This window comes from Andrographis paniculata, unplaced genomic scaffold (assembly GCF_009805555.1).
Source record: "Andrographis paniculata isolate CXL003 unplaced genomic scaffold, ASM980555v1 Contig52END, whole genome shotgun sequence".
NCBI lineage: Eukaryota > Viridiplantae > Streptophyta > Magnoliopsida > Lamiales > Acanthaceae > Andrographis > Andrographis paniculata.
In genome coordinates, this window is record NW_026137587.1 from 754,030 (window position 1) to 771,494 (window position 17,465).

Below are 17,465 nucleotides of genomic sequence, written 5' to 3' on the forward strand. Positions count from 1 at the left end.
TGGTTTTGTTGATTACTTGATGACCTTGAAGTACCGCAATCATCTTTTATTCCTTTGCATGGGACAATATAAGTGCTATCCTGATTTTTCACAATGATATTTTTCACGAGCGCACCAAATAAATCGAGATTGATTGCCATTTTGTTAATTATCATATTACTTATGGAAACATCAAGTTAGGCCCCTTATATTCCAACAATCAAACTGCAGATGTTTTCACCAAGTCACATTGTAATACCTCCGGAGTTGGATCAGTGCTAGGCCAACTCCCATGGATGAGCCGGTGTGAGGCCATCCGAAATTGAATACTAATTAAATGAATTGAATAGAATACTCATGTAAAAAATGTGCACATTCCTTTTCGGTAGTTGTATTGATGATGGGTGACCCACTAAAAAATCTCCCACGGTGTGTGTTAGTGAGGAAAAAAGCACGCTGGAATGACTCGTGTTGACCTGTGGGGCCAGTCTATGATCCTGGCATGCCCAGCTTTGTGGGGCTTGCAAGCCGGGGTGTCAAAATTGATATTAGAGCCGACCTGCGACAACCCAAAGTCGTTAACCTGACTGTTGAGAGGCCTAGCAATATTTTATTTTTAATAGCAAAGGCTGCACCCAAATTGGGCTACCTACATACCCGAATGGGATCAAGCCATACGTAGTTTTACTGATACAAACTATATAATCAAAGCCACGCAAGCAGAGCAGACAAGCCTAGGTATGCCTAAGGCATCAACACAAACAAGCCTATCAAGTCTAAGCATAAGTGTCCCAAAGAAAAGTAAGAAGGTGAAGCCTGTTACCTGAAACGGAAAGTTGGGAGACCATCTGTATCCGCTCGAAAGAGGCCTCTAGTCGATGAAGGGATATCTGTCGGGAGAAGTGTCTATCAAATTGGAAGAGAAACTGCTAAAGTCGCTAAACCATCCGCGACACAGTTCCCCTCCATATATATATATATAATATATCCGCCAAGTCGCATACCTAAGCTGCAATCGAATACACATAAGGCATTGTTTGAGAGTCCATTCGTTTATCTTGGAGGAGATCAAAGAGATGCATGTTGTCGAATCTGTCTCAATCCATAGTGGCATCAGTCCTTGTTCAATCGCTATCCAAACTCCAGTTTGAATCGTCGTCAGCTCTGCCAAAGTGTTCATCGCCTACGGAATCGGGGTCCGAAACACTATGAGTACTGCTCCTTCCGAATCTCGGATAATACCTGCTGCTCCAAATTGCCAAGCAAAGCACCATCTGTGTTAAGCTTTAACCATCATGGAGACGGTGCCTCCTAACGCACCATAATTGGAGGTCGAGGAATCAGAGCGGGATTTCAAAATCCAAGCCCATCAGCTATATGAAAATCGCCCTCCCAATGTCAATGTAGAAGAATTCTAGCACACCAAAGAGTTTGCAAATTGAAAACACATGAATGGATCACAAATGTGTAATCTCCAAATTCTCAACTACTTAATTCTCCGAAATAATTTTGAATTTTGTCTAACTTTGAGTATATTGAAAAATTCTCGAGTATATCGAAAATTTAGATCCAGTTGAATCGTACCTAGAAACTAAATGAATAGTAATATCAACAATGTATCGAGTTCTAAATTATGCAAGTCTCCAAATTAATTTGGAGTGTTTGTCCAACCTCAAGTATATCGAAAAAAATCTCGAGTATATCAATAGCATAGATCCGGTTGAATCGAAGCTAGAATTTGAATGAATAAGAATACATACAATGTATCAACCCAGAAACGAAAATGCATGTATAAGAATAGATTGTAAAAGAAACATAACCTTTGTTTTTTAATTCAACTCTCGAAATAATGGATCTAAAATGTGAAATCTCCAATCCCTCGACTACTTAATTATCCAAAATAATTTTGATTTTTGTCCAACCTTGACAATATTAAAAATATCTTGACCTTATCAGAAACTTAGATCCAACTTAATCATACCTAAAAACTAAATGAATAACAATATCAACAATGCTTTGAATTCAAACCATCTTATTTTGAGGTTTTATCCAACCTCGAGTATATGGAAAAATATATTGATCACATAAAAAAAATAGTTCTAGTTGAATCGTAGCGGAGAATTGAATGAATAAAAATACCAACAATGTAAAAAGCAAAAAGGAAAATGCATGTATAAGAATAGATTGAAAAAAAATAATAACATTGTGAAGCCACTCTGCAAATAATGGATCTAAAATGATCTAAAACATAAAATCTTGAAATTCTCGACTACTTAATTCTTCGGAATTACATTTCAGTTTTTGCCTTTCCCTCAAGTATATTGAAAAAATCTCGAGTGTATCGAAAAGTGAGATGCAGTTGAGTCATACCTAAAAAGTAAATGAATGGCAATATCAACAATGAATTGAATCTAGAGTAGTCAATTGTCCAAATTAATTTTTAGTTTATGTCCAACCTCGAGTATATATATAAAAAATCTTGGGTATATAAAAAACATAGATCCGGTCGAATAGTAGCTAAAACTTGAATGAATAACAATAGCATAAGTATATCAAAGTAGAAATGAAAATGCATAAATAAGAATAGATTGAAAAAGTAACGTAACCTTGTGTTTAGATGGCACTCTGTGAATAATGGATCACAAATGCGTAATCTCCAAATTGTCGACTTCTTAATTCTCCGAAATAATTTTGAGTTATTGTCCAACTTTGAGTATATTGAACAATTCTTGAGTGTATCAAAAACATAAATCCAGTTGAATCGTACCTAAAAACTAAATGAGTAGTAATATCAACAATTTATCGAGTTCTCAATTACGCAATTCTCCAAATTACTTTGGAATTTTTCTCCAACCTCAAGTATATCAAAAAAACTCTCGAGTATATCAAAAAAAATATAGAGTATATCAAAAGCTTAGATCCGGTTGAATCGTAGCTAAAAATTGAATGAATAACATTACCAACAATGTATCAAACCAAAAACAAAAAATACGTGTATAAGAATTGATTGTAACAGAAACATAACTTTATTTTTAAATTCCACTCTCCAAAAAATGGATCTAAAATTATGAAATCTCCAATTTCTCAACTACTTAATTAACGAAATAATTTTGATTTTTGTCCAACCTTGAGTATATTGAAAATATCTTGACCTCATCAAAAACTTAGATCCAACTGAATCATACCTAAAAACTAAATGATTAGCAATATCAACAATGGTTTTAATTCTCGCCATCTCAATTCTTCGAATTAATTTTGAGGTTTTATCCAACCTCGAGTATATCGAAAAATATCTATATTACATCAAAAACATAGATCTAGCGGAATTGTAGCGAAGAATTAAATGAATAACAATACCAACAATTTACAAAGCAAAAAGGAAAATCCATGTATAAGAATAGATTGAAAAAAAAAACATAGACTTGTGTTAAGATGCCACTCTGCAAATCATGGATCCAAAACGATCTAAAACATAAAATCTTGAAATTCTCGACTACTTAATTTTCCGGAATTAGTTTTGAGTTTTTTCCAACCTCAAGTATATTGAAAAATCTTGAGTGTATCGAAAAGTGTGATGCAGTTGAGTCGTACCTAAAAGTAAATGAATGGCAATATTAATAATGAATCGAATCTAGACTAGTTAGTTCTCAAAATTAATTTTTAGTTTTTGTCCGACCTCAACTATATTAAAAAAAACTCTCCAGTATATCAAAAACATAAATCAGGTCAAATAGTAGCTAAAAGTTGAATGCATAACAATACCATTTGTATATCAAAGGAGAAATGACAATGCATGAATACGAATAGATTGAAAAAGCAACATAACCTTGTGTTTAGATGCCACTCTGCGAATAACTGATCACAAATGCGTAATCTCCAAATTCTCGACTTCTTATATTCTTCAAAATAATTTTGAGTTATTTTCCAACTATGAGTATATTGAACAATTCTCGAGTGTAGTAAAAACTTAAATCCAGATGAATCGTACCTAAAAACTAAATGAATAGTAATATTAACAATGTATCGAGTTCTCAATTACGCAATTCTCCAAATTACTTTGGGGTTTTTGTCCAACCTCAAGTATATCGAAAAAAATCTTGAGTATATCAAAAACTTATATTTGGTTAAATCATAGCTAAAAATTGAATGATAATAAAAACATAATCTAAAATGTTAAATCTCCAATTTCTCGACTACTTAATTATCCGAAATCATTTTGATTATTTTCGAACCTTGAGTATATTGAAAATGTCTTGACCTCATCAAAAACTTAGATCCAAGTCCAACTGAATGATACCTAAAAACTAAATGAGTAGAAATATTAACAATACCTTTAATTCTCGCCATCTCAATTCTCCGAATAAATTTTGAGGTTTTATCCAACCTCGAGTATATCAAAAAAAATGTTGATTACGTCAAATACTTAGATCTAGTTGAATCGTAGCTAAGAATTGAATGAATAATAATACCAACAATGTACAAAGCAAAATGGAAAATGCATGTATAAGAATAGATTGAAAAGGAAACATAACATTGTGTTTAAAAGCCACTCTGCAAATCAGGGATCTAAAATGACCTAAAACATAAAATCTTGAAATTCTAAACTACTTAATTCTCCGGAATTAGTTTTCAGTTTTTCCAACCTCAAGTATATTGAAAAAATCTCGAGTGTATCGAAAAGTGAGATGCACTTGAGTCGTACCTAAAAAGTAAATGAATGGCAATATCAATAATGAATCGAATCTAGACTAGTAAATTCTCAAAATTAATTTTTAGTTTTTGTCCGACCTCAAGTATATTAAAAAAAACATCTTGAGTATATTGAAACATAATTCCGGTCGAATGGTAGCTAAACGTTGAATGAATAACAATTAACATTTGTATATCAAAGGAGAAATGAAAACGCATGAATAAGAATAGATTGAAAAAGCAACATAACCTTGTGTTTAGATGCTACTTTTCGAATAATTGATCACAAATACGTAATCTCCAAATTCTCGACTTCTTAATTTTCCAAAATAATTTTGAGTTATTGTCCAACTTTGAGTATATTGAACAATTCTTGGGTGTATCAAAAACTTAAATCTAGTTGAATCATACCTAAAAACAAAATGAATAGTAATATCAACAATGTATCGAGTTCTAAATTACGCAATTCTCCAAATTAGTTTGGATTTTTTGTCCAACCTCAAGTATATCGAAAAAAATCTTTAGTATATCAAAGACTTAGATCCGGTTGAATCATAGCTAAAAATTGAATGATTAACAATACGAATAATGTATCAAACCTGAAACGAAAATGCATGCATAAGAACAGATTTTAACAGAAACATAACTTTATTTTTAAATTCCACTCTCCAAATAATGGATCTAAAATGTGAAATCTTTAATTTCTGGACTACTTAATTATCCGAAATAATTTTGATTTTTGTCCAACCTTGAGTATATTGAAAATATCTTGACCTCATCAATTAGTTAGATCCAACTGAATCATACCGAAAAACTAAATGAGTAGCAATATCAACAATACTTTTAACTCTCGCCATCTCAATTCTTCAAATTAGTTTTGAGGTTTTATCCGACCTCGAGTATATCAAAAAAAATCTTGATTACATAAAAAACATAGATCTAGTCGAATCGTAGCAAAGAATTAAATGAATAACAATAACAACAATGTACAAAGCAAAAAGAAAAATGCATGTATAAGAATATATTGAAAAAGAAACATAACATTGTTTTAAGAAGACACTCTGCAAATCGTGGATCTAAAACGATCTAAAACATTAAATCTTGAAATTCTCGACTATGTAATTCTCCGGAATTAGTTTTGAGTTTTTTCCAACCTCAACTATATTGAAAAAATGTCGAGTGTATCGAAAAGTGAGATGCAGTTGAGTCGTACCTAAAAACTATATGAATGGAAATATCAATAATCAATTGAATCTACACTAGTCAATTCTCCAAATTAACTTTCAGATTATGTCCGACTTCAAGTATATAAAAAAATCTTGAGTATATCAAAAACATAAATCCGGTCGAATAGTAGCTAAAAGTTTAATGAATAAGAATACCATTAGTATATCAAATGAGAAATGAAAATGCATCAATAAGAATAAATTGAAAAAGCAACATAACTTTGTGTTTAGATGCCACTCTACGAATAATGGATCACAAATGCGTAATCTCCAAATTGTCGGCTTCTTAATTCTCGGAAATAATTTTGAGTTTCGTCCAACCTTGAGTATATTGAACAATTCTCGAGTGCATCAAAAACTTAAATCCAATTGAATCATACCTAAAAACTATATGAATAATAATATCAACAATGTATCGAGTTCTCAATTACCCAATTCTCCGAATTAGTTTGGAGTTTTTGTCCAACCTCAAGTATATCGAATAAAATCTTGTGTATATAAAAAGTTAGATGCAGTTGAATCGTAGCTAAAAATTGAATGAATAAAAATACGAACAATGTATCAAACCAGAAACGAAAATGCATGCATAAGAATAGATTGCAACAGAAACATAACTTTATTTTTAAATTCCACTCTCCAAAGAATGGATCTAAAATATGAAATCTTCAATTTCTTGACTACTTAATTATCCAAAATAATTTTGATTTTTGTCCAACCTTGAGTATATTGAAAATATCTTGACCTTATCAATAACTTAGATCCAACTGAATCATACCTAGAAACTAAATGAATAGCAATATCAACAATACTTTTAATTCTCGCCATCTCAATTCGCCGAACTAATTTTGAGGTTTTATTCAACCTTGAGTATATGGAAAAAAATGTTGATTACGTCAAAAACTTAGATCTAGTCGAATCGTAGCAAAGAATTGAATGAATAACAATACCAACAATATACAAGGCAAAAAAGAAAATGCATGTATAAGAATAGATTGAAAAAGAAACATAGACTTGTGTTTAGATGCCACTGTGCAAATAATGGATCTAAGAAGATCTAAAACATTAAATCTTTCAATTCTCGACTACTTAATTGTTTGGAATTAGTTTTTAGTTTTGTCCAACCTCTAGTAAATTGAAAAAATCTCGAGTGTATCGAAAAGTGAGATACAGTTAAGTCGTACCTAAAAAGCAAATGAATGGAAATATCAACAATGAATCTAATCTAGACTAGTCAATTCTCCAAATTAATTTTTATTTTTTTTCCGACCTCAAGTATATAAAAAAAAAAAATCTTGAGTACATAAAAAACATAAATTCGGACCAATAGTAGCTAAAAGTTGAATGAATAACAATACCATTAGTTTATCAAATGAGAAATGAGAACGCATCAATAAGAATAGATTGAAAAAGCAACCTAACCTTGTGTTTAGATCCAGTTGAATCGTACCTAAAAACAAAATATATAGTGATATCAACAATGTATCGAGTTCTCAATTACGCAATTCTCCAAATTAATTTGGATTTTTTGTCCAACCTCAAGTATATCGAAAAATATATTGAATATATCAAAAACTTAAATCCAGTTGAATCATAGCTAAAAATTGAATGAATAACAATACCAACAATGTATCAAACCAGAAATGAAAATGCATGTATAAGAATAGATTGTAATAGAAACATAACTTTATTTTTAAATTCCACTCTCCAAATAATGGATCTAAAATGTGAAATCTTTAATTTCTCGACTACTTAATTATCCAAAATAATTATGATTTTTGTCCAACCTTGAGTATATTGAAAATATCTTGACCTCATCAATAACTTAGATCCAAATGAATCATACCTAAAAACTAAATGAATAGCAATATCAACAATACTTTTAATTCTCGCCATCTCAATTCTCCGAACTAATTTTGAGGTTTTATCCAACCTCGAGTATATGGAAAAAAAACTAGATTACATCAAAAAGTTAGATCTAGTCGAATCGTAGCGAAGAGCTGAATAAATAACAATACCAACAATGTACAAAGCAAAAAGGAAAATGCATGTATAAGAAAAGATTGAAAAAGAAACATAACATTGTGCTTAGAAGCCACTCTGCAAATCATGGATCTAAAACGATCTAAAACATAAAATCTTGAAATTCTTGACTACTTAATTCTCCGGAATTAGTTTTGAGTTTTTTCCAACCTCAACTATATTGAAAAGATCTCGAGTGTATCGAAAAGTGAGATGCAGTTGAGTCGTACCTAAAACGTAAATGAACGGAAATATCAACAATGAATCGAATCTAGACTAGTCAATTCTCCAAATTAACTTTTAGTTTATGGCCGACCTCGATTATATATGAAAAATCTTGACTATCAAAAACATAGATCCGGTCCAATAGTAGCTAAAAGTTTAATGAATAACAATACCATAAGTATATCAAAGGAGAAATGAAAATGCACGAATAATAGTAGATTGAAAAAGTAACATAACCTTGTGTTTAGATGCCACTATGCCAATAATGGATCGCAAATGCGAAATCTCCAAATTCTCGACTACTTAATTCTCTGAAATAATTTTGAGTTTTGCCCAACTTTGAGTATATTGAACAATTCTCTAGTGTATCTAAAATTTAGATCTAGTTGAATCGTACCTAAAAAGTAAATCTAAAACAAGATTAAAGAAACCAAATAGAACTTTTATTAGAATCGAAAAGACCCAAGAACACAGTAGGAACACAAAAGCACAAACTATTGTAGCTCAGATTTTACAAGGTATACTCTTATAGATGAAGAGCAACCAAAAACAGTAGTGCCACGGTTGACGGCTAACGGACACCCACCGAAAACCTAGGCTACAACACCAAAGCAAGAAACCCTAACACTCTATTTAAAACAATTCGATTTAAGGAGAATCGTACCGTTGAAATCCTCACCAAACACTCCCCAAGGCATATAGAAGAATCACCTCTCCATTCTATGGTAAATCTGCCAGAAAGGACCAACTTCGAACACAAGGCAACCGGAGAAGAGAGACTTGCTAGAGGGAGACAAAATTTTAGAGAGAGAGATTTCAGAAGTGGCACATCTATACTTCTGTATAATGAGGGACAACACTATATATATAACTCAAGATGAACGGCTCAGACGTGATCCCTAAAATGAATGGCTGGGATTCACTCCTGAGGAGACAGTGGTTAGACACAGTTGGTTGGGCCATCTGAACTGGGTCGGAGATGCAGGTCGCGCACCAAACAGACACTGGAGTGGGTCCGAAAGGCTGGAGGACAATTCGACCAAAATAAATCCCAACAATAATCTTAGTCATGAAAATTAAGAATTATTAATTTACCTATATCACATCTATGAAAAATCACAAGATCAAATTAATAATAAATAAGTATACAATGCAAGAATTAATATACCTATATTTTACGCTATGCAACATTTAGTATACCTATATTTATGTTAAAAACGTCAAATTCAACATCTCCATTTTCTTTTAACATAAAATTTAAAATTTATTTTTCATAAGGATCATTATATTTGTTAAAGATATGAAAAGAATAAATTATTGATAGATGAACCATTTTAAGGTGTCTCTTGAATTTTATTGTGAAGATCTAAATTTTATATTTTGAGATAAAAATAGTTAGTGTATGTATATTTTGAAGGAAGAAAATAGAGATTGTATACGATATATAGTCTTTTAATAAGAGTACATTGAAAATGTGAAAATAAAAATTAATAATCCATTATTTTTAAATTTTCCCATTTTGGATTTTTTTTTATGTTTTTGGCCAACCCAATTCAATTTGTAGTACGGACCTTGAACAATAATAATAAAATTCCTGTGAACTTGCACATTTCTTAAATCTTGAATGGAGTGATTGAGAGTTCCAAGATTGAAATTCTACCTCTAACTATTTGGAGAGTCGCATTCAAACTCAAGTTGATGTCTCTTTTTCAATATATTACCATATTCTTCATTTTCTCTTTTGATAGATTTTTGATGCAATTATCATTTGGTTTTAACTAAAATGCGAGTGAACCTACTTTTTCGATGCACTTGAGGTTTGATTCTACGACACACGCTAGGTTCGAGAAAAAGCTCATACCTCTTCTCTTATAGGAATATTATTTTCTTTAACTATATAAAGCAAACCACACAAATGTCCTAAATCTAGAATTGGGTCATATGGAATTAAGAGATTTTACATTCTACATATTTTATTTGGAGAGCCGAACCTAAACTTAGGGTGATGTTTGTTTTTTACTCTATTCTAATAAAAGTGATATAATATTATTTTTTTCCCTCTCGATAATTGAGTACTCAAGAATTTAGAGATCTGACATTTTAAATCCATTATTTGGTGCGTGCCATCTAAAGTCAGGTGATGTGTTTTTTTATCAATAATATGCACTCTCTTATTCCTTTGATGCATTGTGGATACTGTTATTCCTTCATTTTTTTTAAAGCTAAACATCATATTATAGAAGGGGGAAGAAGGGTTTTAAGGAAACCTTAATCTTGATTCGAGAGGCATATTATAATTTATTATTTTTTTCTTTGAAAATGTAACCATTGGTAAGTATGAAATTTACTAAAACTTCATTGTCTCACTTTGCTTCTATATATGTTTTATACGGGAGGGAGTTGCTATAATGAAAGAAGATACATTTTGTTAAAATAGCAAACTAGCAATTTATGTACTTATTTATTTATATTTTTGAATTTTTTTTTTGTTTTTTATTTGATAGATGAACTTTAGGGTGTTACTTGTGATTTGGTTTTATTTTAATGTTTCAACAAATGAGATTTACTCTACATTTAAAACACTATTATTTAGTTAGATTGATGTTTGCTTATGTGTTATAAAGAGCATAATTTTTGGGGACTTGGAGGGTCTATTTTGTTCAATAAATTTTTTTTATATGCATCTTCATGTTGTTAACTTTGAACACTCAAGCATATCGAATGGAATCTAAAGAGAATGTTTAGATGTTCATTTAATATTTTCATATTTCTCGAGGAGTATGAAATTTTTCCTAGCTTATATTAATCATTCATCATGATGACATACATGGCTTGCAGTCAACCTATTGGTATTTTGTTTTGAAGAATTCAAAGATTTCATATTTTACATCTATTATCTGGAGTGTTGATTGAAAACTCAAGATGACAATTCATTTTCAACATATTTTTATACATGTTCTCCTTTTCTCTTTTGATGTTGTTCTTCATTTACTTTTATTTGATTAGATCTAGTTTTTTTGCATACATTTAAGCTTCTCTTGATACACCCCAAGTTTGAATAAAACTGTAAATATTTTTCCAAAATTACAAAAATAAAATAAAATTTGTTGAAGATGGGAAATCCTTTATAATAAATGAGATCGTAAAATAAATTAAAGATTACATGAATTGTTGTTCTCATTATATATAAATATAACATTTTTTAAATTTATTCCATGTATGCAATTTTCTTAGAAGTAATTTTGAAAACTGAAGAAGACAAAGATTCATGGTCCTTTGTCCAATTTTTACAAAACTGTAAGTTTGTTCGTCGATGAGTTTTAGTTTTTGGGTTTGGATTTTCTAATAGTAAAAATTTGAATTTGAATAGTTATTTGATGTGATTTAAATAGAGATTGATGTGATGTTTTGTAAATAATATAAAAGAAGAAAAGTAATCGTTTGATGTGATATTTTTTTAGGGGAAAAAATTTGAGTCGAAACCTGTGGTAAAACCCACAAAAGAACACAATAACTATTTATTTTGTTTAGTATATTTTGAGTGTGTTTGTTCTATGTTTTGAGCATAATGTATTTTTGTATGTTAGATATGAAAGTATGTCGGTAATATAAAATAGTATAATATTTTATGTTGAATTATTGATTTTTTTTAATGGATATAATATATATGATATAATATGTGTAAATATATGTATACAATGTATTTTTATAATATTAATTGGTAAGCGTGTTGAAATATTTTCGGTTGAGTGTAAAAAACTCTTTAATTTTCTTTGCAGTTTCTTAAAATAGTGTTGAGGATGTAATTGCTTTTGAGGATTGGTACATTTTTCACGTACAACTTTTGTTTCTTCAAAGTTGGAAAAAAAGAATTCATGAGATGGTGATGACAAGAAGCCATTATTAAGAGATGAATTTTGTAAAAAATATAATTAAGGTTATTGCACTAAATAAATAATTTTTGGACGTATTTATTTGTGTTTGAGGTGTATTTTTGGCTATCTTGAAAATATTAACGTATTTTGAATTTAAAATAAGCATTATATTTTAAATTTTAATTAACAAATTAGGATTTGATGATGATGTTTTCTAGAGGATAACTCGTTTAATATCTAGAAAATTAATCCAAAAACAAAAGAAACATAATATTGCTCTCTTGATTTCAATCATTACATATAATAAATATCGTTTTTTCCTTGCTTTCTCTAGACTTCGTAACCACATCTAGGATTAAAACCGCATGTTCATCGTTTATAAAACAATGACAAGTTTTCTGCATTCATTTTGGTGATATGTCTGGAAAGATCATCCTTTCGCTTGAATTCTTTGCTCATGCAAGCTTTATTCCAAATTTTTGACAAATTTGTCAAGATTGACCAAATTTGAAGTTTAGAGTTTTGTTTCAATTAATTATGGATTTTGGTAAGTTATAAGGATTATGTTCAAAATATCAAAACTTCTTAAATTGCATTAGTTTCGAGGACAGACGGTAAGAGCATTTCGTTGGATTAGTTTTGTGGTATCAAAATAAAAAAATATATATATAAATAAAAATGGAATGCCCTAAGCAATCCTTTTTTTTTCTTGGATCTCTCTATGATCATATTTTCATATTTTGCCAAAAAAAAAAAAAAATAGTTTGAGATCATGAAAATAGAAGGGGGAAGAAGGCTTTTAAGGAAACCTTAATCTTGATTCAAGAGGCAGAGAAAGACAACAAACTCCTATCATTTTGTGTTTTGGTTTGGATTAATTTTTTTGATATGGGGTACAAGGAAATGTTGTGACGGATAAGGGTTAATGATCGAATAACTAACATAAAACGTAAATATGACACAAATTTACGTAGTTTACCAACAACGTGTTGGCTACATCCACGGGCAGAAACGGAGAACAAATTTATTCATGACGACAAGGTTACAGATTTTAGAGCCGAGCCGCTTGGCCACTTGTTAGAATGGGAATACATGTCTATTTATAGCATAAGCCTATGTCAATAATATTCAAATCATATCTCTAAATGTAGGATATAATATCTAATATCCAAATCATATATCTAGTATCCAAATCATATCCCTATATTCAAGGCATATCAACAAATCTCCATCTTGACTTGAATCTCACATTCAGATGCATCATTACAATCTCAGATGAACACGTGGCAAACTAGCTTCAAGGTATATCAACCAATCTCCACATTGACTTGAATTCCACTTCCAGATGTATCATTACGACCCCATATGAACAGACTCCTTCATTTTGCCTCAGATTTGTCCCTCATCGGGCAACTACTAGCTTGTGACATTTAGTTACTCCAAACAATGTTGAAACTTGCTATGAAGGACCGATTTGGTTAATATATCAGCAGTTCATTTCTGCATTCGTAGCATGAACAGACATTGCTTCAAAAGCAACTATATTGGCTAGAGATTTCGTCATGTACAAACTCTCCAACTTCTTCCAGAGGCCAACATCAGTTTTCTGATCATCAACTTCGATGATTACATCATCGGACAAAACAGAACATGATTGTGAAGTGCGCCTTCTCCTCCGCGGTATCCCACTCTTCATCATCTACTTCTTTACCTTTCTATTTTCCAGATAGGGGTGCCCACAAACCATGTTGCTTCAACAAAGATCGCATCTTGATCTGCCATAAGCCAAAACTATTTCTCCCCATAAATTTGTCAACACTTACGTTGAAAGCAGACATTTTTATCAACTCACGAAACCCTAGTAGAGCGGAAATAAACAAAAACCCTGATAAAAAATGACCAGGCTCTTATACCAATTTGTTGTGATGGATAAAGGTTAACGATCAAATAACTAACAGAAAACGTAAAGAACACACATATTTACGGGATTCACCAACAATGTGTTGGCTACATCCACGGGCAGAAATGGAGAACAAATTTATTCAAGATGGCAAGATTACAGATTTCAGAGCCGAGCCACTTGGCCACTTGTTAGAATGGGAATACATGCCTATTTATAGCATAAGCCTATGCCAATAATATACCAATCAAATATCCGAATCTAGAATATAATATCTAATATCTTAATCATATCTCTAAATCTAAGATATAATATATAATCTTCAGATCATATCCCTAGATTCAAGGCATATCAACAAATCTTCACCTTGAATTGAATCTCACTTGTAGATGCATCATTACAATGCCATATGAACAAGTGGCACACTAGCTTCAAGGCATATCATTAGAAATTATGTAGATAATAAAAAAATAATGTGTGTGTACTATATTAGTGTTTTGGGGGGAATGTGTTGAAATTTTTTTGAAAATGAAACAGATCCTGATTAGTTTTTAAACTAATGTTACACAAAAAAAAATGTGTTTGTCTTATATGAAAATTAAAGTGTTACCCTTGTATGTCAATAGTACATATGGTGCTTTTTTTTTTTTTTTTTTTTTTCTTGCAAGTCTACTTTGACTATATAGGTTTGGTGGATTGATGTAAGGGCACTTGCTTAGATCAATTTGGCAATGTGAAAATAAAATCATTTTATGACCTCATCATCATATATGTTGTTCTTTTGTAATTTGACCATTGGATTCACATGGTAAAAAAACCATAGTTGTGAAATCCTCAAAACAAAGAGGGGAGAACGGTTTTAAGAAAGTCTAAATCAGCATTCTAGAGTGGTAGTGATTTTGAAAATATTGTAATTTCAACACATGAGATTTACTCTACATCTAAAACATTATTATTTAGTTAGATTGCTTATGTGTTATCAAGAGCATAATATTTTTGGGGGTTGGAGGGTCTATTTTGTTCAATAAATTTTTTCATATGCATCTCCATGTTGTTAACTTTCAACACTCAAGCATATTGAATGGAATCTAAAGGGAATATTTAGATGTTCATTTAATATTTTCATATTTCACGAGGAGTATGAATTTTTTCCTACTTTATGATAATCATCCATCATGATGACATACATGGCTTGCAGTAAAACTATTGATATTTTGTTTTGAAGAATTCAATTATTTTTAACCATTTTTACTTTATTATATAAGATAATCACCGATCAAAGAATTACCAAGGATGGAGAAGAGCATCATTGGTGCTCAAAGTGAACAAAGTTGGTTTTATATACCTCTAGGATGGGCTATCTACTTCACTATATATGCATTTCTAATCTTTTATTTGATACTCATATTGAACTTCCATGAGCTGCAGGTCGATGAAGAGCTCCATGCAGCTCAAAATGAAGGACGCACCGACAAAACCATGACCTGCGCTATATAGGTAACCAAGGATTAATTTGCACGTCCTGTGGTCATTTGGAGCTTGATGCATACCAGGTTTTGAGTTCGTGGGTAAGTATATTATTCTTGAAGCTATACTGCTTCTATTTCAAGAACTACAATCATACTCAAATGGGCAATTGCTTTCGCCTTTGTAGGTAGATAACGCTTGTTTTGGATAGGATAGAAGAGGTAGATGATCAAGAAGGCAATGGCTGACTAAAGAAAATTCTAATATTTGAAAATTATCACTGATTGACAGTCTCATATTTGCATCTCTTTATTTAGGGACATAAACTGAAAATGAGAGAAATATGTTGCAGAAGAAAGGCAGTACGTGTAAAATGCAGCCTCCGGTGATAGTCTGATCTATTGTAAAAAATAAAAGTGCATCATTTCCAATTTTAATTTTCCAAACCAATCCAATCAAAGTAGTTGTTTCATGCTCTAACCATGCTTTAATTTTCTCACCACTAAATTAATCTAACTGATCAGAGTTGCAAACAACCAATCCAATCAAAACAGTTCATCATTCTGAATATTCTTTAACTTATCCAACAAAAAGTATTAAATTATACCTAAATTTCTATTAGGCATCACTAAGTTATGCATTATATTTTTTACATACACCAAAAAATTATTGCAAGATGTCAGTGAATGAATGGACAACAATGACTTTTATGTATTACATATAATGATTGAATTTACCATTTACCAATGTGTTTGTTCTATTTTTGAATTATAGTCTTACCGGTAACTATATATAGTAACAAGAAAAAAAAACATATAGTTATTAAATACTTAATGTGTGTTTGTTTGTGGATTTTAGTTTTTAGGTTTGGATTTTTTAATAGTAAAAAGTTGAATTTGAATATTTGTTGGATGTGATATTTTAAATGTAAAATAAATTTGTAGTATAACGTAACAAAAAAAATTAATTGTTTAATATGATATTTTTTGAGTAAAAAAAAATCTGAATAGTAAAAACTTGCGATAAAACTCAGAAAAGAAGACAACCTTAAGTTTTTCCTTTTTGGACTTTTCATTTATATTCCGGTTACTTTTTATTATTTTTTATTTAAATAATAGTTTAATTTGATGTGATTTTGTAAGAATAAAATATGTTCTTATTTGTGTGATTGTGTGAAAGGCAGGAAATAAGATTGTGTTTTATTATAAAAATAAGAATATAATTATTTCTCACAAAATCACATCAAATTAAACTATTGTTTAAGAAAAAATAATAAAAATAACCATAATACAAACGAAAAGTCCAAAAAGAGATGAATTTAAGTATTTAATAACTATATATTTTTTCTTAAAACTATATATACTTACGAGCATACTATAATTCAAAAGTAGAACAAACATGTCCAATAAATAAATAAAGCAGAATAAACATACCCTTCACATTGGTTGGTAAATTGTAAAGTTATATGTAATAAATAAAAGTTCATTGTTGATCATTCTTTTCCTGACATTTTGCACCGATTTTGGGGTGTATGTGAAAATTTTAATGGATAAGTTAGTTCCAACTTCTGACATCTAACAGAAATCAATGTATAATTTAATTCTTTTTGTGGATAAGTCAAAGAATATTAGAAGGATGAACTGCTTTGATTGAATTGGTTGTCCGACATTCTTTCAGTTAGATTAATTTAGTGGTATGAAAATTAAATTTCTTTTTTACACATGACATATTTGATGTATAAGGTACACTACAAGAGAAAATTATTTTTTAACAAAACTTTATTTTTGTCTCTAAATCTATTTTTTCTGTTACTAATGACATTAGAGGCGGAAATAAGAATGAAATTACACGAAATTCCGTTACAAATATATTATTTTTTTGTATTGGTACTTCCCAATTTCCAAGAACTCTGACCCATAACTGAAGGTCAGGGGTTCATTAATTTCTCTGTGACTTGGATAAGTTAAAGAATGTTTACAACAACAAACAACTACTTTGATTGGATTGGTTTGAAAATTTGAAATTAGAAATAATGCATTTTTGTTTTTTTGAAATTCTATTATTGCATAACTTTTTGTGTGAAAT

General features: G+C 30.4%; 1 protein-coding gene across 1 annotated transcript in view; it reads right to left on the reverse strand.

Annotated features, from left to right (window-relative positions):
- LOC127254466 (uncharacterized) overlaps nt 1-17,465 on the reverse strand; it is a 93,178-nt gene that overhangs the window by 33,155 nt on the left and 42,558 nt on the right. The window contains exon 4 of the transcript XR_007839453.1: nt 7,314-7,341. The gene's annotated coding sequence lies outside the window, so the exon portion shown is untranslated. The remainder of the gene's footprint in view (nt 1-7,313; nt 7,342-17,465) is intronic.